The sequence below is a fragment of the Trachymyrmex cornetzi genome, unplaced genomic scaffold, assembly GCF_001594075.2.
Source record: "Trachymyrmex cornetzi isolate Tcor2-1 unplaced genomic scaffold, Tcor1.1 scaffold230, whole genome shotgun sequence".
Lineage (NCBI taxonomy): Eukaryota > Metazoa > Arthropoda > Insecta > Hymenoptera > Formicidae > Trachymyrmex > Trachymyrmex cornetzi.
The window spans coordinates 626969-653450 of record NW_017296957.1 but is presented as its reverse complement, the minus strand read 5'-3'; the positions used below and the strand labels follow the sequence as shown (position 1 = coordinate 653450).

At 39.0% G+C, this 26482-nt stretch overlaps 1 pseudogene; it reads left to right on the top strand.

Moving 5' to 3' along the window:
* Window positions 1-322: 322 nt before the first annotated feature.
* Window positions 323-16293, top strand: LOC108760892 (uncharacterized; annotated as a pseudogene).
* The last annotated feature ends 10189 nt before the right edge of the window (window positions 16294-26482 follow it).

The following is a 26482-nucleotide window of genomic DNA, read 5'->3' as shown; positions in this document are numbered from 1 at the left end:
AACAACGCCGCGACGCAGAGCGTCGGGGGGGTGGCGCCGCGCCGGAGGAGGAAAGGGGAGAGACTGGCGGCCTATCGGGGCCGACTCGGAGTTGTTCGGAATCTATCGGTGGACCAGATTTTACTCGTACGTACGCACATTCACCCCCGCAGCACGACGACGTCGGGGGGGTGCGTGTCCCTCCGTCCGTGTATAGGTGTGAGTACGGCCGCTCTTGTACGTGCACACGTCGCTAAGACACGTTCAACGACGCGGAGACGCAGGCGCGGTTTCGCGCGGTCACGCTCGCGCACTCGCCGCGCGCGTCGCCGGCGCCGTCGTCGTTTTCGCGAGGAAATTGATTCTGCGCGAAACGCAAACGGGGGTTCCAGCAGCGACGGAGCCAGCCGTGCACCACCAGAGAGAAGCCGGGCTCGGCGAGCCACGCATACTCATCCGTATCGGGGAATCATTCCCGTAATCGAGTCACGCAGAAATCCACACATTCGTACACACAACGCCACTCACCGCACCGCCGCGCGGAGGATTATGCTTCCACCGTCGTCGCTTTCCGTGCGTATCCTCTTACACAGACGTCGTGCTGGCTATTATAGCTGTTGATGCTACTGCTGCTGTTGAAGAGGCGATCGAGAGAGAGAGGGAGAGAGAAAGAGAACGAGCGGAGAGGAGCCTCTCCAACGACATGCGAAGAGACGCGTCCTACGCGACGACGACGGACAACGAGCGAGGATCGCAGACAGCCCTAGTGAGACACGTCGACGACGACGAGCGACAAAAGTATCCATGGAACTGAAAATCCTCCTGTGGTTTCACATCGTGGGTGAGTTGCCTTCCAACGCGGCGCCTTCCGCACCGCCCTTGCCACCCTTATGTATATGCGTACATGCTGCACACGTACACGCAGAATCTCCCCCGTTGCATAAATGGTAAATGCTGTCATCGACAGCATGCATGCGCTCCGGGGTATCCTCCTTGCTTCTCGCAGTTCTCCTCAATTCGCGTGTCCTCCCGCTATGCGCTGTCTGTCTTCCCGCTGGCTAGCTGGCTAGCCGCCTCGCACGTTCATTGCCCCGATAAACGGCATCCTGTGCTATAGATCCATCCTTGCGACTTGTATGCCGAATCGGGTTGCACTCGATACCTATCGGTCAACGTGGTCCGTACAGAGAGCCGTTCTACTCCTTTCAAGGACGAGATGGACCACTTTCGCGCGGCCGCAGCGACGGCACGAGCTTGTAACTGCAAAATATGAAAATATAAGCTATAAGTTAGCCGTAGACAAATATTTCGTTCGGAAACGTACGCTTTCATTGACACATTCGAGTAAACATGTGCGTGTACGTGTGCAAACCGACGATATAAATTTTACATGCACAAACGTACGTATATTCGACTTTTCGGTCAAGCTATTACGTTAAATCCAATGAATTTATTATGTTAACATGGATTAAATTAAATTACCGATATTAAGCGAGATTAAATTATCGCATTATCGCATCGAAGCGCATGGCGCCAAACTATAAAAATTTCAAGTTAAAGCGTACGACTATACATTACCATCGTTAATTTAGCGCCACCGTAAAATTCATGCCTGAGTGCTCCAGGTCAGACGCTTTTTCATGATATCAGAAACTTTCTCCATTACGGATATTAGCATAAAGTACATGCATAGACGATGCGGTACGCGCGAGGACTGCAAAGCTGTCGTAAGAATTATAACGCGATACGCAAATGTCGTACAGAGAGAATCGGGAACGTCTGTGTCGGGATCCTCGGGATTTCCAGCTCACGAAATGGATTTCGTCTTGGCGATGTGGGCGTTGCTACTCGGGGAACAAAGCGCAAAAACTGTTGGCTAAGATGAGAGGCGAGAGACGTCTCGGGAAGAGGATCCTTTTCGCCGCGAGCATTGAACCAGCCGGCGTTGTATCCGAGAGGAATGTCGGACGTTGGTGTCGGGTCGTTGCACCATTCGCCATAAAACGTACGGGCGTTCCCCGTAATAGGGCATTAACAAATTTAACGAATTCCCATCACGGTGGTATATAATCCCATTAATGACATTCTGGCGAATGCGATTTTATAGTGCGCGGCGGAGAGCCCTCCATCGCGCCGGATAAATTCGCGCTCCACTACGATCCGGCCTCACCAAACTTCCTCTCTTATTGATGTTTTCTTTCTTAATATTAACGATTGTCGACGAACGATCGAATATTTGATTATTTTGAAACTTTACAATATATATATATATATTGATCATTATTATTCAAGACTACTTTTACGTTTGTAAATGGAGACTTCCTGCTCACCGTCAATCTTCGTCAATCTTCCTCTTCTTTCGTATAATATACTGTCTTAAAATATACATATATATATGTATGTATATATATATACTGAAATCTCTTAATAGTTCGTGAAGCTCTGAACGTAATAACAAAGTTGTCTCCGCTTCACTTCTAAACCATGAAATTCAGGGTCCTATTAAAGGTTTTACCGCTACTCATGCTACTCACATGCGTCTAGCGCGTAATGGAAGAGATTTTATACGCTAATTCGAGATTCGCTAATACGAGGTTTTAATCTATATATATATGTATATACTGCATATATATATTTAGAACAGTTTTGCCAGATAAGCTCTTTTCTAGTGAAAATTTTGTTTAATATTAAAGTGATTGTGAGAAGATAATTTGTATATGACAGCGAAAAAACATCATTTTACTCAATAATATGTAAATTATTCAAACAGCAAGTTAAAATTCTATTGATATATACGAGGACAGTTTGATAAGTCAGTGATATTTTAACTTTTTTTTTTAAATAAAAATTCAATCTATTTTTCAACATAGTCTTCTTTTAAAAAATCAATGACTTATCAAACTGTTCACATGTCCATGTTTATACATAATGTCGAGAAAATATCTTTGTCATTTCATTCAACAACACGAAAATTTATTAATAAGACGGCAAGTTAAAATTATATTGATATATGTATATGTATATATACATATGTATTTCAGAATAATTCTGCCAAATATAAGCTCTTTCCCAGGGAGAATTTTGCTCGATATGCAAATGATTGCAAGAAGAACATAATTTGTACATGATGTCTAGGAAACATATCCTCTTGTTTCGTTTAACAACATATAAATTATCAATCAGCAAGTTAAAATTATCGAGATCGTTGACATATTGATAATAAATTATCATCTCTCGTATGCGACGTATGCTAATTACATATTGAAATTGGCGAATTAAGACTCGCGCGAAAATAATTTCAACTCCTACCGTTTCCTCGTCGCGGTAAAAATGGATAGCAGGGATGTGGTAGAAATAAACTCTCGCTGGAATTATACCGTTTTCAATTCCCCCTAACAAATAATAACGTTTGATAAATGAAGTGTTAAAATGTATACTCCACGCGATCCTCTACGTCATGGAAACCTGCGCATCTGACGTTAACAAACATCTCGCTTGAAAACGAGCACCGTGCTTCAAATTGAACGGATTCCGAAACCCGATATTAAGCGCGAGATATCTCGTCTGCATTAGCACGATATTTTTACAAGCGGGGCTCTACTATGTAAAAAGCGAGTTATAATCCTTTTTTCTCCCTTTCCGAAAAAAAAAAAAAAAAAAAGAACGAAACTTCGCCTACCCACGCATTTATAACGCAGATAACGATGCGCGTCGGCGGCGATTGTTTCATTATTACGGTATCTCGCTTTATCAGTTTGCGCCAAAAATAGCAGAACGCAGATAACACATTTCCGTATACGAAATCTCGAATCAAAGTCTCATGATGCGTGCTCATTTTCGTCAGTAATTTTCGCCCGATCGTGCGAGCGAGCCTTTTGCCGGCGCACAAAAGATAAGCTTCCTATTGGAGCGTATAGGGATGCGAAGCGTCGAAGCGCACGACGATACGGGGCCTCCCGTGTCTCTTTCTCTCTCCCACTCCGCAAATACGATCCGTCGCTTCGCTCGGCAGCTAATTAAGCCGATCGCTCTACCGAACGTCATATCCGTTCTGGAGATCCGTCCGTGCGATTGTCCGATCGGGCGAAATCGCATTCATTGCGCGAGAGCCGTCCGTTAAACCGAGCGTATCGCCATTAGTGTAAGCGAATTAAGCTGAACTCGCTCTCATATCGGCATCGAATATTCCGAATCGAGCCGCTGTCTCTCGAGCAGATTGATATTACCCACTTCGCCACCGGGTACACCGAGCCAATGGAAATTATTGCGAAGCGTTATTCGCACATCTCTTTTTCTCTTTTTCTTCTCTGTTTTGTGATTGTGAGAGAATACATTCGTTCGATATACCGCGAAAAACTCGGATAGCTCGAAGTAAATTCGAGCTCGTTAATATCGCCGTCGCTCATCGAGAGTGGTACACGAGTGCGTTTACGGGCAGTCGGCGTCGGCGTCGTGCGTGCTTATCTGTTTCTTTCGCACGACGGCACGTTCGTTACTTTCTGCCGTCACGACGACGACGACGACGACGACGACGGTCTTGGACGGGTTGTCACCCTCAACCCTCTTCTTCCTCGTCAGTCGTAACTACGCTCGCCGCAAATCCACTTTTTATTAACGACTAACGACCGGTCGCTAGAGAGTGCCCTCGTGGTTTTGTTACTAAATACCCGTAAGCCCCGCGAAGTGCCTCTAAACGAGGTAGAGGAACATTACGTCCCTCTTCCCCCGCCATCGTTTCACCCTTTAATGCGCTGGGGCAATATTTTCCTACGATACTCCTCCGAAATTCTTCGTCCAATCCGTGAAACTGCGAGCCGACGTTATATCGATCCTATGGAAAGAAACGCTAAGAATTTCGCCTTGGCGCGTGGAAACTTGGGTAAAAATGTCGCATTGAAATCGTTGCGTACTGTATGAATCATTTACACGGAAACTTTAATACTACGGGCTTTCTTTACATAAACAGAATATCTAACTTAAGAGTTTGCTGACCAAAAAGTTTGTTACCTGATTGAATACGGTAACAAGTCACGATGTGTTGCACGACTCTAGTTTTATATTCTTATTTTCAAACTTTATTTATAATATATGATGGTTAAGGATGACTTGACTATACTTGACAATATTAGCAAAAAATATCAGTCGGACAATCAGCCAAGATAAGCTAATTGAGTAATATCAGTCAAGATTTTATTTAAAAAATTTTGATAACATTAGCCCGTAATTACGTCCTGAAACAAATTACAACAAATAATTTGACTTATAATGGTTTTATGCTATAAAATGGACTATATTTGCTGCAGTTTTAGGTCAATAATTTTTAAATGAGTAAGTAAATCTAAATAAATTTTTGTATGAATATTTATAATTGTTTTTAGTATGTGTATAAAAAATTTGATTTTAAATTCTTAATGTTACTTCATTATCAAATTTGCAAATAAGTATTATAAAATGTAAGAATTTTACGTAAGAATTAGGATCAACTAAAAAATTAAATAACTTTTAAACTAATAAAGAATTGTGCTTAAATTTTACATAAATACTTATACGTAAAAACAGAACGATCTATGAAAATTTTATATTTTTGATACTGTTTTTAGACAACACACAGTATTGGCTAAAAATATTAGTCACTTATATTTTTTTCATTTATTTGGAATTTTTTTATCTATATTGTTACCTGTTGGTTACTCAAATTATACATAAGTTTAAAGGGTTTTTGAAACAAAAGATAATTTACAGCAAATATGATAAATCAATTTTTTAGCTAAAAATAATGATTAATAAGGTGCTTAACATTTTTTACCAAGGCTGTACATCCTTTTTAAGATTTTCGTCTTTAATGGTATTTCTTCATTGATCGACATATGGAACGTTTATAAATGTATTGCATAATCTTTTATGCAAAACGCGTGACATAAATAGCTGGAAAATGGGACCGTTTGGAAAAGTGAACGATTTTCGAATACATTGGCACGTGGAAATTCCGCGAAAGGCGCCGCCGCGACAAGATCCATTTCGAGAACGCGTAAGTTCTGTTTCTCGCGTGAGATCGATCCCATTCCTTGTGAATGAGAATATTTGGTCGAGACCGGGAAGGGGGGAGGAACGGGGCAGAACGCAGGAAGGATTCTATTCGCGATCGATAAAGGATTCCGGCGGCCGACATGGGATTCGCCGAATAATTTCGAATCCGCAGATGAGATCGAGTTGAGTGCGTTATACGCGCCGCCGTTATTATAAGAAACTATTTCTCGCGAGCCCGTATTATATTCGCGGTTGCTTTCATTACGAGGATTTCCGCGTAATGACGATGTCACTCTGATAATCAGCCGTGGCTGTCTGCGAAACTCAGTGGTTCCCAAGCTCGCGGCATAGCATCATTTGATATAATTAAAAGATGAGACTTCCTTACTAGATAGAAAGGTCAGAGGAAATATCATCTTTAATCAATATAATAATATATCTTTCATCAGGTCATTTTTCGCTCTGTCGAGCGTGTAGTATTATAGTAGTATATATGAACGATAAAGAACGAATATAACGTTTTTATACAAAGATCGAATAATTACAATGACAAATTATTATTCTCATGCGTATGATATCAAGATAATGTTTAATGGAAGATTGAGTCACGAAAGAGTGGGCCATACGGAATACAAAATCAAAGTAGACCATCGCTGGGACTTAAATCGATAGTTAGAGAATATAATGTGAGCGCCTTTATTTCAGCTTACCCTCCCAGACGCGGACGGCAAAAGGGCGAAAGCACGTCGTCACTTTTCCTATTTGGGAAACACTGTCCGCGAACGTAATCGATGAGGTATGCATCGCGATATTCAGCCGCCTCTCATGACGTGACACGGCAGAAATTCACCTTCGGCTTTCATTTCCTCTTTTCCCTCGGGGGCATGAGTCGAGATTCGGATCCATATACGCGTGGGTCTCTGCGTCCTGCACGTGCCCTAATAACTTCAGCAAGATCATCCGTCCCGATAAGCGCACAACGTGAGCTGGAGCATGCCGGAACGCCGCGGCGCCGCGCCGTTTCAGCGAGTGTATATGTAATACGATGCCCGGCGGCGTAGACGACACTGGACGTCGGACGACACGAATAAAATATAATTTTAACGAACCTTATCCTTTCTTTCTATCTTTCTCAGGAATCTGTTCGGGTCTGCGGGGAGTGCACATCCAGATACCGACGGCCGTGAAGAAGGGTGACTCGGCGACGCTGAAATGTTGGTATGACACCGAGGGCGACCCATTGTATGCCGTCAAGTGGTACAAAGGGGGTCGAGAGTTTTATCGCTATGCTCCGAACGAGAGTCCGCCCGTCAAGACTTTCCCCATTGGAAACCTAACGGTGAAGGTAAGTTTGCCCTCGTCCCCCATCTCCAATCCAAAGTGACGGACGAGCTTACAACCTTCGGTGTCCCGCGAGCCATCGCAAAATCTCGAGATTCGTCCGTACGCCCCGGTGGGATCGCGCGGAGAAAAAAAGCGGGTGTCAAGAAGAGAGAGCGAGAGGGAGAGAGACAGAGAAGAGAGTGAGAGAAGGGATGAGGATTTATTGCGGTCGAGAAGTTGCGAATAGAACACGATAACACCGATACCGCCGGAACGTACAGTTCCTGCTTGCTGTATAGCGTACCGTTCTACATATCGGCTGATCGAAGTTTTTGAATTCGAGCTGTCTCCCTACGAGAGGAGTAACTGATGGCCCTCGTCGATGTGTGTTGCTCGTTCTGGTGTGAGTCGCGTTTTCCCTCCATTAAATTCCGTTTTTATTTTTCCTTTTAATTTTTTAACTGGACAGGAGTTTTATCGCGTTTTTTATTGTAGTCTTATATTCAATTTATGGTATCGCAAATTCTAGTTTTCAAAAATTGTATTTTTGTAATTCATCAACTAGAAAGAATCGATGACACTTTGTTATTTACGTCAGTTGTTTTATGTATATAGATGCTTATATGTATATAAAACTATTCTATATACATATATGTATATATGGTTATTTAGTTTTATATAGTACATGTAGTGCACTGTAAATTTTTTGGAATGGACTCTCACTCTAAAGAGTGAAAATCGAGGTAATCTTGAAAAAGAGTAATTCAATTTTCAATCTTTAAGAGTGAGATTTCAGAAAAATTTTAGAGAGTACAGTTCAATATCGCAAATAATGTATATACAATTTACGATATTGAATTACAATTTTTACTCTTCAAAGTATTCCTTCTAAATAAGATTCTATTTTACTTTATGAACGTTTCGTGGATGCATCGTTTATACTTTATACGCTCCACAACCCAATTGCTTAAAGTGCCGTTAAATATAATTTTATACGCGTAGCGGTACACGTGGTCCGACAGTCCAGTTTTTAATTCCGGCCGCGGACATGACAGCTCCGATTACGATCTAATGTCGGCTGTTGTGACGAATGTCCGTACAATGAGATGCGACACGTATCCACAATCAGTGGAATAGATCATTCTGCATTATTGCACTTGCACGCGCGATTTTTAACGTCCGATCATTCTAACGCTCCGTGCGTCGCGCATTTTTGCGATACGAATGCCCCAAGCCGCGGGCGCTTTTCACTGCAATTCGAAACGCAATTCGGACACCTTGCTGCGATATTCATTACTTTTAACATCCCCGATAACGACTCTCGGCAATCGGCAGTCGATGTATGTACATGAAAAGAGAAGAGAGGAAAAAAGCAAGCCCGAGTGCATCGCGAATATTTAACATTGCGAATGGACCGCGGGGAAACGCGCGAGACGAGGTTCCCGTTTGGGGATCAAACCGGGGCTGATACCGAATAACCAGGTCGGTCGCATGTCGTGCGATTGGCGGAAGCATTGGTCATTAATGGATTGGACGGATTCCTGTCGTAAGCGCATCCGTTACGTATTCTCGTGTATGTACACGTACATGCCGTGCATATCCACCCGGGAGAATTCCCGCGGTCCTCGTGTCCCCGATAATCGCGACAACGACGACGACGACGACGACGAAGGCGCACGATCGTAATGAATTATCCTTATTTCGCAGAAAACGGAGAGCAACGCGACGCAGGTTGTGCTGACAAAGTTGGAATTGGAGGCGGCAGGCGCGTACAGCTGCGAGGTGTCAGCCGATGCACCTTCCTTCCACACGGCTATAGTTTACGCGGCGATGAACGTCGTCGGTAAGTGTCTCCTGTTCCCCGCTGCTCTTTTACTCCGTATATACGTTTATAACTTGGGACGCCATCGTCGACTGCGTAAAAAACACGTAGAGCGTTATTGTACCAACCGGGGCGATTTAACGCGCCTCGTCCACTTTACAGCCGAGACTGTATCCTGATGGCGATATCGAGTTTTTGATAAGGGGAATAATAATAAGCGCGCTATTTAAATCGCATTCTCGCCGTCAATAAAACTTTTACGATAATTTACTGTAAGATCGACGAACCGAAGCGCTTTGCGAAAAAAAAAGAGAAGGGGGTAGGGGGGGAGGAAAAAGGGAAAAACCGGAGAGATTCCTATGCCTTGCGAGCGACGCGACGCCTTTCGCAATTTACAGGGATTGCGCGTCGAGTAATATATTTTAACAACGTAAACTGCACGTCGCTATTTTCGAGGTTCCTTCATTAAAACCTGGCATCCGATAAATTCTGCCCTGGCAACATTTTGTTGGGACTTCCTTTTCAAATATACCGTAATCTATTCTGATATTACGTACAAACGTACTCCCGGAGAGAGAGAGAATTAAATGTCTTTTTTAATTACTCGTGTCTCTCGCGCGCGCGTCACAGCCAGCCGCGGCTCGCAAACGAGGAACAAGAAAATATACTGTATATATAGTAATATATACATATTCGCGCTCGAGAGTTTCGGAGATGCGACACAAATCTTCCGCAAGGACGGGACTATTCAATTCTCGCGTCTCGCGCTCGCGTCAGAGAACGGCGACACTTTTATATTCGTTGCGTTCGTCCCGTTTTCGTCGTAAAGGCGCGGCGAGGCGCACGAATTTACGTTCCACCGTAAAAAGTGAAAAAGTAATATTTTCCGAGCCCCGGGCTGACGGCGACACGTACAGGTGTCTGTAACGATTTGCGCGTGTGTGCGTTATTGTATACTTGACAACGCGTGCCGATAGCGAAACGGTCGGGGCCACGCGAGCGCGAATCTCTCCGTCTATCGTAAGAGAAGAATTTTTCGTACGAGGGACGAGAGTGCGAGAGAAAGGCCGTTTCGCTCCCCTCGTATCGACCCCAACCATCATCGCCGAAAGTTTCGACTGCGTCGGGCTTTAGGGAACGACGACGTCCGGTCAAGCCCGGTCAAAGCGACAACGTCTCGACTGCACGCAAGCTCGTGCGATGCTTGGTCGCCTGCGTATCTACAGGGTGGCCCGAATCTAAAGAATCATCTTTCAAATTACACTGAAGAAAGAATGCTATCAAATGTAAACCGAAATAGTTTCAGTCAAATATTCGGTTAATACAACTAAGAATAATTTTACTTAAAAAAAAATAGATTTAGTAATTATTACCAAACGGTTGGTTATATTATTATGTTTGGTAATACTTATTAGTCTCTTTCTCTTTTTTTAATGCCGAGAGAGATAGAGAGGGAGAGAATTTTAAATCTTGCTTGATGCAATCGAGCCTTAGATTATCAAGTTCGTATAAGATTGCAAAGCAAAATTAAATAGGTTAATGACCCTGCGTATCTACAGGGTGGCCCGAATCTAAAGAATCATCTTTCAAATTACACTGAAAAAAGAGTGGTAATAGTTATCAAATGTAAACCGAAATAGTTTTAGCCAAATATTCGGTTAATACAATTAAGAATAATTTTACTTAAAAAAAATAGATTTAGTAATTATTACCAAATGGTTGGTTATATTATTATGTTTGGTAATACTTATTATTCTCTTTCTCTTTTTTTAATGCCGAAAGAAATAGGGAGGGAGAGAATTTTAAGTCTTGCTTGATGCAATCGGGCCTTAGACTATCAAGTTCGTATAAGATTGCAAAGCAAAATTAAATAGGTTAATGATCTACAACGAGCAACATAGAAAGTTCTTGAATCAATTAATATGAATTATTTATTGTCATAACAAAACAATAATATAATCAAATACGTTTCGATTTTATTCTCTTAGTCCATTCATGATAATTATCTTTCATATATGTAAATTTATTCTTTGTCTAATGGCATCTTATTACGAAGAAATAACTCGAAAGTTTGTCAATTGAGAGCTTTCTTATCGTTTAAATATTTTAGGTCCTATTCCGCAGCTCTTAATAACAGTGTCAGTATCGTTATGTTGTCGCTGCGTAGTTTTTTTACCACGTATAAAATCTGTGCAACGACATTAACATTGTCGTTAAGAATTAAAGAATAAGGGACTTAATCTTATATGAAATGAGTTTTACTTCAGTTTAGGATATGAAGTTTAAGAATTTATTGTAAACACTTTAATGTGAAGATTTGTCGAAAAGAGTAGTTTTCCTTGATATTTTCGAGAGAAAATCTGCTTTCGACACCACGAAATAGTACGTATGCATGGAGAGTGGCTCACTAAGGCCAGAGGCTGGGGTGGCTAAGATCCGGAGCACTCTATATATGTGGAGTATATATTGCCTTCGCAGAATTGCCCTCTGAGATGCCGTCGATACAGGGACTAAAGAGGAAATACCGCGTCGACGATCCGCTACGTTTGAACTGCACATCTGGCCGGAGCAAACCCGCCGCGAATCTCACTTGGTATATCAACGATCGACAGGTATGCTCTAACTGCTAATGATAGTAATGCGCGCGCGGTTAGACGAGAGGATAGACGAACGTAAAGGAATGGGAGAGAAGGATCAGATACCTCTATTTAGTTTACTCCGGCTTTGATCCATTATCCCTGATCAAACGTCAGAGACAAGGGAGCTTATGGGATACGTTCCTCTTCGAGATGTTCCAAAGTTGGAGCGAGCAGCATCCGCAGTGCGGAAAATAATTTAATATTCCGATTCTCAATTAGCGTATAATATTATAACGTAAATGTCTCTTAATTAAGGCTTGATTGAGGCAATGTTCGAAAAATTTTTAATTTTTGTGCATCTCTGTATATCTAAGTATTTAAATCTTTTTCGAGTAATTATTTAAGTAATTGAATTTACTGTTTTAGTAAATATCATAAATTAAACGATAAAATGCTAAAATGCTTTAATACTAGTATATATTTTAAAGTTGTATTTTTACAAAACGTCGCATTTGCAATGCTCAAAATAGTTTCCTTAATCGTCTTACGTCAACGCACCTCTACGTAAATTATTTCGTACTAGGCACGAACATATGATTGTCGGATAATTGAAATCGCCTTACTCTACCGAGAATTTATATAACAGCAGCATTAATGACATATGAAGCAGCGCGAATATACTATTTTATCCTTATATCACAATATTAATATTTATTTTATCTCTTAACAAGCTATTATACTATCGTTAACTCATCAAGGCCATCAAATAATGAAATCTAATTAACTTTCTAAAATTAAATATATTCGAAATTATTTACTATTATATCAGAATATATGTACGGCTCTGATATACATATTATGATTATAAATTAATAACCTTTCCACATTATCTATATTACATTTATATGCTATATATATCTATAGAGAATAAACAAAATAATGTGAATACCTGGAAAATACACATTTATTTTACCACTTGTTTTGTTAATAAGAAAGTGGTTCATTATTTGCTTTTAATACACATTCTGTCCTAGTTGGAATAGTTACCAATAGATAATGTTGTATTATTTTTCAGAACATCTCTCAATTGCTTGTATAAATCAATTGGTGAAGGAAATTTTCTTCTCATTCTATTATTTCCAAAATTACCCTTTCTCCAAAACTTCTTTTCTGGCCAATCGTCCGATTCGAATATTATTTGTAATTTTGAAGAGCAGAGTGAGAAACAGATTTTCTCCTTCAATATCTTTTAAGCAATTAGAAGATTCAATTTGCTTCGCGCATCGCATCTTTTATATTAAATTTATATGTCACCAATTTTATTTTTACACTGAGGAAGACCCAATCGAATCGTTTGTTAATTTTTCTCAAGAATTAAGTATACGATTTCACACACGCCTAACCTGTGTTGGCTCGCGTTGGCTGATTTACATCCGTTCTTGGATCAATTAGAAGATGTTCTGCCTAAAGATATAATAACACTGCAGCAGTTACTATACTATTCGAGCATGTATAACACTATTTCAACAAGAATAGAGACTCTGCATTAAAGATAAATGGTAAACTAAGTTCTTATTAATGAAACAAATAGATAGTATTTGTTTCTCAGGTGTTAACGCATTATTTTGTCTACCTCCCGTATAACTGTAAGGTGTTGACATATTTAGAGAAGTTTTGCGAAAACCCATTGACACTAATTTGTATCTTTTCTGTTTCTTTTCTCCCTTCAGCCTCTCAAAGCTCACGTTCGCACGTACAGCCCCCTCGACACGAACGAATCGGAGTGGCAGATTTCGCAAATTGGGCTTCAGTTCCTGGTTTCGCACGATCACTTCGTGAGCGGCAAGCTGAAGATACGTTGCAGCGCGTCGATATACGATATTTATTGGCAAAGCACGGAAGTTAGCGCCGAGGAGGATCGGCCGCGAGTGATACATTACGAGCCTGCCGCAACTATCGTCGGCATCAACTACCTCCAGCCACCGCCAAATTTTCAGACCGGCCAGAAGAAACCTGACGGGCAGGTTGGAGTAAAAGGTAACGTTTCTTCACTTTTTGGCGTCGCAATATACTTGCGTTATTTAATTGACTGTTCTAAGAGGCACATAAATCATAACTTTATGATATAGTAAAGCATCAATTTACGGATAAATTATAAAATGCTAAATACCGAGAGAATGCGTAAGAATTAAAAATGTGTATGCATATGTATATTATATAACTTTACTTTCTAAAACTGTCAGAGTGAATCTCACTCCAAAGATTGAAATCTCATTCTTAACAATTGAAAATTGAGTTACTCTTTTTCAAGACTGGCTCGATTTTCACTCTTTAAAGTGAGATTCTATTCCAAAGAATTTAGAGAATATACATATTACAATTTATATTTATGTCAATTCATGTGGGGTAAGTATGCCGAGTCTCAGACTCCATTTCCCAAAATTTAACTTGCATTTATTGCTTCTGCTTCTGTTTCTGCTTTATCGTTATTTCTGTTTCTGTTTCGATTTATAATTAATTGTCGTTTTAAATATGAGAAATTATTTATGTCTAACTCCATTTAGAGAGAGAGAAACAGAATATGTACATATGTACACACATACATATATAATATGTAGAAATAAACTATGCCAACTCGATGCAGTTATTTGTATGTATTAATTATTTCAAGGAGACATATTCCTCGTAAATACATTATTGCTGTCCATTACGTCTTCAATTATTTATCAAAATTCAAGACACTTTGAGAATCTAGACGCGGGCCAGCTGCGGATTCATTTGCTTAGAGAGAGTTCTATTTTATTCGAGCTCGAACAATATCCGGCGAACTCAATGAGCTCTTCGACCTCCTTAGGTTTAGGCGTTTACTTTGAAACACAGTCGGGGCATTCAGAAAGCCACGCCGTTGAGCCGCGATCTGAATTCCTCCGCTCGTGCGACTCAATCCCTTGAGAAAGAAAAACACAAACAAGAAATGGGAGATTGTATTATTAGAGCATCTCGTTCGATAATTTTTCAGTGCTGGGGTCCTCCACGGTGAGCCTGCGACCGTCGGCGAGGATCATTTTGGAATTGTTTGCGCTTCTTCTAATCGTCATTCGTTAAAGGCATATAGTGCATCGTTTGAGAAACGCGCTTTGGAACACTGTGTACGTTGACGTGTTTGTAAGAAGAGGAGGAGGAGGAGGAGGTGGAGGAGAAGAAGAAGGAAGAGACTGGCGGAGGGCTCGAGAGGTGCTTTGTGCGATGATGACGTTTCCTCTATGGGATCGCCTCGGATCACCACGCAGCAGTAATATCCAACCAGAGCGAATACAGGAAGCTCCTTGGGTCACGTCACGGCGATGAAACCTGAAAGGCTTGTTCGAATGGTGGAGGAATGGAAGTGACGGGACGCAACCGATAGTTTGATCGGCTTCGGACGACTAGAAAAGACCGAAAAAAAAAAAATCGTGTTGAACGAAGGGCGAACTCCACACAGCGAGATGATTTATCCGACGTTCACTCATCCGACGATCAACGAAATGTCCAAAATGCACTACAGCGACGACAGACGCGGCTGGATATATATACTCGCGATATATATTCAGGAGTTATTTTATTATTATTAGACCATGTACTCTTGCTTCCTTCCAGCGGGAATAATGTGTTTGCAATGTGTAGGTATACGTATACATACATATAGTACGTTTCGTCGCATCGTATGAGAAGATAGTTTTTTTTTCGTACTTTTATAACTCAGAAGGAGACTATAACGTAGCATGAATGTACGTGCGTATTCCTCGACAGCGTAAAGACACATATACATGGAATACAAACATATACCAAACATAAATGCATATAACACGACAGATATGAGTATGTAAAATCGCTCGATTATATACACACATGTATACACATATTTATTCACACAGACACACATACACACACACATACACCCTGCCATACTTTTTCTCTGTACGAATAACTGATAAGTAAAAGTGTTCGAGAAAAATATATATTGCGGCCCGCCTAAGTATTTTACAGTGTGCGAGATGATGTACCTGAATCGGATATTTGCGCGAACTTCTTTCTTGTGTTGCTATTTAGGGACTATGTACTATATGATAAGCGAGAAAAAGATGTGCTATATCGAGTTATATATGATAACGACACAACTTTGTGTATCTCAGTCATTCCATTTCGTATTAAAGCGTAATTAATTTATTAAACGAGGCTGATTTAATTGATGTACAGTACGTCTTATGGAGTTTATTATAAATTCATTAAGTATACTGCCACTGTGTTTCCTTGTGTGTAACCTCTATTTCTTACATTTCGTAGCGATTCACATTGCGTTCTAATACTTTTTTTCTTTTACATTCACATCATGCAAGTAGGATCTACTGTCTGCGCGTAGGTATACCATTCATCAAATATCGGCTAACATCATAAATTATATCGCGCGCAGTTTGCGCTTATCGATATTCGATACCATTCGTTTTTTATCTCAAATGAATTCCCGATGAATGTTTTAGTAAAAGTCACACATTTTAGTAAAACTAAAATATACTATCAATTAAGGCTAAGGCATAAGAATAGAATATCTGAAATATTGAAGTTGAAATAGTTTTCCTGATTTTCTTTTTTTTATCACACAGCTAAACGTAATTATCCAGATAAATATAATAATTTGATTTCTCGAACGTTGTATATGTATATATATGTATATTTATATTAATACTAATATTGATATGGCAATATATCATACTTATGATAACCATAATGATAAGCATAATGTGAATGCAAAACAATTTATTTTTATTAAAAAACAAAATTTTATTATATATTAGTTATTATTCTATTGACGCGTTGCGTCAACAGTATAATCTTATTTTCTATATTACAGCAAATATCTATTTATTTTAAACGATTCAGATCAGCATTAAAACAATGCTGTGGTTTAAATAATGCACAAATGCAAAGAAGAGGGCCGGCAGTCAGCTACTGGTGAAAATGCTTGATTCCCGTGAACATTAAATAAAATATCATTCGACAAAAGCGCGCGTTAATTTGCCTGGCGAATCGAGGAACGCCGCTTTGCGGATTATTATATTTATTTATGCATGACCGCCGTGTGTGTACGCCGTTAGTATGATAACTCAATTATTGCACTCCGTACAATGTTTATCCAGTGTCGTTATGCGAAATATACAACCACACAGGTATTTTTAATATTTGTATATTGTTCGTAATTATATATATGCCAGGAAAATTGGGTTAGTATTCAAATAACCTAAAGTATTAAATTTGTTGATTTAACGTCTTTTTTCTTCTACGAATTTCTTAAAATACATTCATAATTATTCTGTATTAATATCTTAACGATTTTTAGATTATAACAATTTTAATTTTTACGATTATTCGATTTTGTGAGTCTCACATTAACCTGTTGGAGTATGATACATGTTAAATATTTCCAGAATATAATATTTTGATATTACGATTTCTCTCCAAAAAGAAACATTAACAATTATTTCAGAATTCATCTTTTAACAAATTTTGCGTTACGCAAATCTAGTTGAAGATGGTTACGCTGAAATAGCTTTGAAAGTTTTCAATATTCTCCTCTTTTATTTCATAAGGATCTTGTTGAACAGTTGAAGTGTTCGTAGAATGCGACGGTAACAATCCGTAAATGTGATTGTTTATCGTAGTATTCTTTTTGTAAGTACGAGAGAAGTTTTCCAAGAGTTTATGAAAATGCAGTAGTCGATAATGAAAAGACTAGACTTTGCATTTAACGACTCTCGCCGAAAAAGTTTTAAAATTTTCTCAAAATTTTATATACATATATATAAATATATGTTTTCTATATCGTTTCAACGGAATAAAGTTTAAAAAATGATTGGATTTAAAAAATAGTGACGAAAAAAATTCAATACGAAAGCTATGCACATTAAATAATCTTACGTTGATGCGGAAAATGTGTTTACAGCTGTATATCCTAATAATAGCACGAAAAATATCGTTTGGTATTAACAAACTCACGTATTGCCATGGATCGATATTCACCTACAATATTTAATTTAGATCCTCGATTCCGCTTACGAAAGTGAGCGCTGATGCATCTGTTTACAACAATGGGGTATTGTAAACATATATATTATTTACTACACTGGAGGTCCTCTCTCCCATATCGCCTAGGGAAAATTATGCTGAACGAAATACCGCCTCGTTTCCGATCCTCGGATATGGACCACGAGGCTATATAGGGGCGGCTGGCAATCGATGGCGCCAGACCGTGGGTGTGTGGGCATACGTCAGGCGCTCACGGATATCAGCAAACGAGATACTGCAGCCCAGTACGTACCAGTACGTACGAGTATTCGCACACGAACGAAGGTTCCGTTGCTTGGCGACGGTAAATCGGAGCTGCGTCACATCGGGGATTCGTGAAATGATGAGGGTCGCCGTACAGTCCGAGCGATCCTTCTCTCGAAAGGGGTGGCGAACGGTAAAAAGTCGTGCCGCGCGCGTATTTCTCGCGAGTCGAGTGCCACGTAAAAATTCGCGGAAATCCCTTTGGAGGGATCGCGTTGACCTGGTAAATTCTCTCGCGTGGCGTTTCTCACGCGCGAGTTTAACCCTTACGTTAAACGCGAGCTCGCATACCGCGAATTTCCGAAATAATTCGACGAGTGACTCGCGCTAATCGATCACTATAGACGCCTGATTAACGTACGGAAGTTGAACTTGTACAGGTGTTTATCCTTCATGATGTTATCGGTCGTCGTGTAATGTTTGGCGGTGATATTATTGCAACCGAATACGAATACACAATTTGCGCATCGCGTTTATTCACCATCCGTATTGCGAATTACCATGCTCTCTCTGCAGAGATGTAAAACGATGCGCTCCGAGACAAACTTCAACAACCTACAATCTTAATGCAAACACATTAATGCGGGTAATGTATTCCGTATCCGATCTTCCGAGAGAGATTGCTTTCCGCTAGCGTCGCTCTTGCGAGTGCGTGCGAATGTGTGCGTGCGTAGCATTTCGCAAATACACACCACCCGCGTGAATCCAATAATCGAGTCGCAATAATACGCTCTTCGCGTATTTCCACTTTAACCTTTGATTCGATCCAATATTAATATACGCGCGAGGAAATAGGTCTCGGTATTTTGTAGAAGTTACGTGAGAGTTTGCGACGGTGATAGATCTATAGTACCACGACTGATGAGAACATCGATCGTTGAGCACCGAACGTATGCGAGATCTTTGGCGCCGGACCAACAAAAGTGCAAAATATACTCACCGTCGTAGGACGAATTTTCGCGAACTCGTTGGACCTCTGCCCGAGAGATTCCGCCATGGAGTCGCTGTTGGAGGAGGGTGAGTCTTGGAGATGTATGCCACTTGCGTACGCACCTGCCGACTTCTCCCTTGAGGCTCTCGGCAAATTTGCAAGACGTATCGCGCCAAGCAATTGGACATTGTTAATAAATTCGCATGGAGCTGGCTAATTTCTATGCACGGCAAAGCACTACGCTGAATGCATTATTCAACATTTATTTTCAGAATTCGCAATCATCTCCAACTCTCCATATAATCTTTATTTATTTAAAAATATTTAAGTTTGTAACGAAATTGCTCATAAAAAGATATTTATTTTCGATTTTATTTGTTTTCCACATAAGCCCAGACTAACAAAAATAATTTAAAAAATATTAAGAATCTTTATTTTAGACCGTATATGTGAGAAATACAATCAATAGTAGAAATTTAAAATGCCTATTACGGTCGAAATTGGATCTTCATTGCTTTAAATAATTCAATCTTGAATTATTTACTAATATACATTATATATGTACTTGCATATATACCATATTGAAGTCTTTTCAAACTGCTCGCCGAATTGTTTTTCCGGACTATAAACGCATTAAAACTACTCCATTTATCTAGTAATTACGAATTAAATTGACAAACAATTTAATAATTTGATGCTACCATCAAGCATTATATTATAAAAAGATGTTAATATGTTGAAACTGTTAAAAAATAATTTACGAATATTTTCGTAAATAATGTAATATCACTATAAAAATAAGAATTTAAAGAAAGGACATTCGATACGAATTTATTTCTTAAACATATATGTAATGAAGAATGGCTCGATATAAATAACAACAATAAAAATAAGAACAGCTACAAGCCAAGAAACATCATAAAGTAAGTAAAAGCTTAAAATAAACAAATGTAGTAGCTAGCAAATAAATATATTTCAAAATTAATACTAACAATAATGCCTAACAAAAATATCTAACGATCGTTTCAACCGTATTTCGGTCATTTTCAAAGTATAAACTAAAGCTTATTACTTACGGTATCTTCTTGATACATTCAATCGACTTATTTATAATATTTTTTATTTGATTGATATTATGTAACTAAGCATCCATTTTAAAGGTATTTTTATTTTTTGTTAAGATTTCTTAAAAATTTTATATGCCATTTACTTTCTGACGTTGCCGTTATATTGACTTTTTAGCTTTTCACGATTCACACTTTCATTAAAGTTTGTTTATTTGTTGCTACATTGTAAATTTATTTAGATAATAGGTTTTAATTTTTATCTCTTATTTTTATGCGTTCGGTACTTTATTACATTGCAAATTTTTAACTTAACTGTTTTAATTGTTACATTCTGTACGTTGTTTTGTGTTTTGGTTAGAATTATCTTTATGCATTAGGAGGTTTTTGACGGCTGACTGCTTACGTGTTTAAACCGAATTATGAAGATTACCGACATTACTGTATAAGGACTTGGACTTGCTTGAAGATTTTTGCGTCTTTAACCGGATTGCGTAGATCACACACAATTACAATGTTATTAAGGGCAATTTTTATGATTATTAAGGTACAACGGTGAAGATGGAGGATTATTGGATTGAACATGTTTTGACTATAGTGGTTTTTATTATATTTGTTTAACTCATTACCATTTATATGATTAATACACGTGCGATTTTATTTGTCTTCCGGTTTTAGTTTATACTTTGAAAATGACCGAAATACGGTTGAAACGATCGTTAGGTATTTTTGTTAGACATTATTAGACATTGTTAGTATTAATTTTGAAATATATTTATTTGCTAGCTACTACATTTGTTTATTTTAAGCTTTTACTTACTTTATGATGTTTCTTGGCTTGTAGCTGTTCTTATTTTTATTGTTATTATTTCTTAAAATTGTAGCGTAAAATAAAACATTAGACGATCGAATATGTTGGAGGCATCACTTACACTGTTAGAAATATTCTTAAATTTCATTAACTTTTAATGTACATTGGTGAATGAAGTTTAATTTCTCTGTAACTGAAAAAACTATTAATGCACATGTTAATGAGATTTAAGTTTACAGTAACTGAAATTTAATATACTTTTCATTTACGGATATAAATGACATTTAAGTAATCGTAATTGAAATAACTATATTAATGTACATATTAATGAAATTTAAGTTTGCAGTACATTAAATTTCAATACGCTTAACTTAAAAGCGTATTGAAATTTAATGTACTTTTACATTTACGAATATTAATAATATTTTAATTAAGCCTAATACTATTAACGCTTAACGTTTAATACGTTTACGTTTCTTACATGTCATTAACGTAAATTACTTTTCAGTTACAGATCTCGTACTTTTCATTAACGTATAAATTAATTTCTACAATAATGTGTTCATTAATTTCAATACACACGTTCATCACATTTAAGACTACTGTAATTTAGTTTTTATTTACATCATTCATTACATTTAATTTCGCGCATAACCACATGCTTCCTTTACATGTTAATTAAAATTCATTGAGAAATTTCTAACAGTGTAGGTAGGTCTATTTTTTTAGCTGAACTTCTTGCACAAGTTCATTTTTCCTCTTTTTCTCTCCACGCTGGAGAAAAAAATAGGAAAGGTGACCCATGCAAGAAGTTAAGCTAAAAAAAAACTCATGCAAGTCTCATCACATTTACGCTTCTGCTTTCGCATGCGCTAAAGAAAACTAACTGAGCAGATCATCAGCGAAGCGTCGTGTGAAGCGCGCGAGCAAAAAAAAAAAAAAGATGTTCTCGATAAACTACGGCTGCTACAACCAACAGCCAAATTTCGCGTTGTAACTCACCACCTGCATTCGTTCCACCTGGCGCAGGCGGGCGCAGGTAACGCCGAGACCTTTCCAGGAATACACGCTTGGGTGAAAATACCGTGGCCGACATTTTTGTCATATCGATAACGAATGGCACCGTTGATTCTTAACGCGAATAAATCGAATCCGCGAACCAGAGAAATAATCGCGCTGTAATTTGTGCCGTGACAGCGATGCAACCACTCTTTGTCCGCTCTCCGTTCATCGGTCGATACGGCGTTTGATTAATTGCGATAATGCCTCTTCCCGACCGCTTTTCTCCCGGTGAAAAAATATCGCTAGAAAAATAAGCGCCGATGATTCGCGGACGCTCAGAAAGCCGGTCGCCAAGCTGACGCGGACGAAAGCTCGTGAATATTTATTTCCGATCATCTTCCGGTCGCGACGGCGCAAAAGCGGCGAATTACCATCGAGCTAGCGGCCGTAAACATCGCACGTATGAATAAGTTACGTTCAATTATTGTGTACACGCGAAATATATGTCGAGCTAATAAAGCGTGCGACATTTCAAGCTGCATTTTACATGATTGACGCAAAACTCTTGTATAAATGTGAAACTGGCGTAAAATACGTCAGTAGTGGTTATCGCGACGGATACCCGTTTCATTTCGAGATGCTGAACTCTCGCTTCGACACGTAGAAAAGAAACATCATGTAGGGTTGTCGTATCACATTTTTCACAACTACAACTTACAGGCTAAAAATCCCGGATATTTTACCTGTAACCCCCAAACACGTACAAAAATGCGTATAGATTACGCGTATAAATTAAAATTCATCAGAGCAGTAACAAATATATTATTATTTCACATGTAATTGTCCATTAATAGTACTAATTTAACGTAAGAAGTTAATCAATCGTAGTCGATTATTCTCCTCACATTCGACTGTGATTGACTGATATCTTACGGTTTACTGCACTTATTGTATTTCGAAACGACTTGATCTTACGGCTTAAGATTTACTACACCTGTTGTAAATTTAATCTGGGACTAATACAAAGTAACGCTGGAGGAGTCAAAGTAAAATATTTAGAAGATTCCCTGAAGATGCTCGGATGCTCATAATTATCTCGGCCTTTAGAAAATTCTCCTCGGACGTTCTCGAAGATCTTAAAAAAAAAAGGACGATGTCTGGGATAAAGAGGATGGCTGGTAACATCGTGTCGTCTTTAGCCTGATGCTAAATTCATCGTTGACGAAAGAAAACTCGGAATACTAACATGATCCTTTGTACTGCATGTCCCATTTCTGCGAAACGTATCGACTTTCAGTCGCAGAGAATTATTCGCTGTATATGCGCCATCGGAAAGTCGATAATTTTCCCGACGTATCGATACCGCACATCGGCGACGGTAAGATAACGGGCATGGCCATGCAATCGCGAAATCTGCGATCGCAAATACTAGCATCGCGAATGTAATACAGTAAAACGCCTCGTAAACGACTGGTGCGGCAAATCGACGAACGCGATTCTCGGCTACCCTGACGCGTATTCACTACGTGGAAGGTACTGAAACTGGAAAATAACAATCCGAGAAGTTCGCGCGTTACAACGTCGAAATTACACGCGAGATACGTGCAAGTTACATTTGAAATAAAAGTTACACGTCCGCACGAGATTACGTTAACTCCGCTTCAGACGACGGAAATTCTAGATATGATATGCCGTGCAGCATAGAAGATATATTTGACAAATTAGAATTATTGTCCACACAAAGTACACAAGACATTTTATTTTTAATATAACGCTCGCGTATAAAGGATTTAATTACTTGTTATCCGTAATACAGACTCCAATTACGCGTGCATTTACATAGATAATATTATCTGACTTAATTCGAAATAGTTAAAAAATAAATAGAAATAGAAACGTAAGAAAGAAATAATTAGTACTCAACTAAATCATTTTTAATCATATATCTCTTTTAAATTATTTTGTGCAAAAAAACGCAAATAATTTATAGCTATAATAGAACAACATCAAAATAAGAAATCGAAGACAAACACAATTACATAGCATTTTATGAATTATATAATATCTAGTGTGACTTCTTCTGAGTCATAAATATATATAATTATACTTTTAGATTTATTCATTTAAGATCATAAACAGGATTTTATTTTATTTTTTATTCCAGCAGATGTAGATCGTCCAAAACGGGTTTTATTCACCGGCGGCGTCATCGAGTGCATCTGCACGGAGACGGAAGATGGAAGCGTGTCCGACGCACACGAGTGTATCTATGCTTCTTCATTATCACGACGCGACACGCGTGGCGCATTCCGAAAGAACGTATTTCGCGTAGGTCTAATTGAATGGCTTAATTCATCACGGAATGGACGTGTTTCGCCACGAGTTTCGAGTTTATAGAACCAGGCACGACGTGTGTTGCGACGACGTGCGCGGGGCTCCGCTCTCTTAATTTAATGCGGCCTCAAATTTTTCACGGACCCCATCCGTGGTGAATTATCTCGCAACCGCGTACCTGTGTGAGAGGCCTGTATATCAACGCTGGCCATCGTGTACGGTGCAGTCGGAGACGGACCTTGGTGTCTAATAATATTTGTGTGAATTCTACTATTTCCTATTCAAGCAAACTTTATTTGTTGCTCAATTTGTCGGTCTTAAAATATATATTAGGTGTACAACTTTGCTTCCGCCGTTTTCCTACACTGAGAAAAATTTCGACCGCTTTATCCGTTGAAAAAGTAACAAACGGATATTTCCGATTGATTTCGATCGGATTTATAAGACTATCCGATCAAATTTATCGGATAGTTTCATAAATCCGATAAATTTGATCGGATAGTCCTAAAATTTGATCGGATAGTCTTATAAATCCGATCGAAATCAATCGGAAATATCCGTTTGTTACTTTTTGAACGGACATTTTTCTCAGTGTATAGATATGGCTTTAGCGGTAAGTGGTGGTCGAAATAAATAGATCATAGATATCATACAATAAACTTGGGCATCTGTCAACATAACTCCATAGAAAACATTAGTCGATTCGTGTCTGCATCATAAAGTTATTCTCGATTGAAAATATCAGTTTACGAGCCAAATTATCGTCATTTGCGGGAGGTTTTAATTTTCTGCTTCAATATTAAGAAATCTGCGGCTAAGGCTCATCGAATGCTCTCAAATACTTATGGTGAGGCCGCTATTAGTGAAAGAACGTGTCGTGAGTGGTTTCAACGATTCAAGAACGGTGATTTTGACGTCGAAGACCGGCATAGCGGTGGAAGAGAGAAAGTTTTCGAAGATGCAGAGTTGGAGGTATTACTTGATCAAGACTCGTGTCAAAATCAAAAAGAATTGATACGATCATTGGGAGTGACTCAACAAGCCATTTCAAAACGCCTCAAAACCATGGGAATGATTCAGAAGCAAGGAAATTTGGTGCCGTACGAGTTGAAGCCGAGAGATGTTGAACGGCGTTTGTTTGCTTGTGAACAGCTGCTTGAAAGGCAAAGACGGAAGGAATTTCTGCATTGCATTGTGACTGGGGACGAAAAATGGGTTCATTACGATAACCACAAGCGCAGAAAATCATGGGGAGTTCCCGGCCATGCTTCCACGTAGACGGCCAAACTGAATATTCACGGCTCCAAGGTCATGCTCTGTATTTGGTGGGACCAGCTCGGCGTAGTGTATTATGTTAAAACCGACTGAAACAATCACAGACGATCGGTATCGAACGCAATTGACGCGTTTGAGCCGAGCATTGAAAGACAAATGTCCGCAATACAACGAGAGACACGATAAAGTTATTTTGCAGCATGACAATGCTCGACCCCATTTTGCGAAAGTGGTCAAAACATACTTGGAAACGTTGAAATGGGAAGTCCTATCCCACCCGCCGTATTCTCCAGACGTTGCTCCCTCTATCGCTTATTTCGATCAATGGCACACGGCCTGGCTGATCAGCACTTCCGGTCTTATGAAAAAGTAAAAAATTGGATCGATTCGTGGATCGCCTCAAAAGACGACCAGTTTTTTCGACGCGGGATTCGTACGCTGCTCGAAAGATGGCATGCATTAAATAGACGAACAATTTGATAATTTTTATGCTTATAAATACCTTTAAAAACTATCAAGATTTTTACTTAACATTGTTTAAACGTCGCATATGAAAAAAAATATTTTTTCTACATTGGTTATTGCGATAAATAATATTATGCCTCGATGGTTGAATTTATTAAGGCTCGACTATCTCGAATCTAGAGGCATCATATTGATGATATAAACAACGGTTTTTAATAGCTGAAAAATATACCAAAAATTATTTTATACTTCTATGTTCGCATAGATATGTCACGTACAAATAATTCTGAAAATAATAACAACAAAAAAACTTCAAAACCAGGGCGAATGAGAGTCAGCGTGTTAATTAATACGCAATCTTAATTCTTCAATCCAAAAATTTGATTCTTTATTCCAAAAAATAGTACGTTTCAGTTCACTTTGGAACCATTTTCAGCCAAACAAATTTAAAATATCAATCCCTTCATGTCAAGGAAAAATCATCATCAGATTAGCAGATTTGATGTT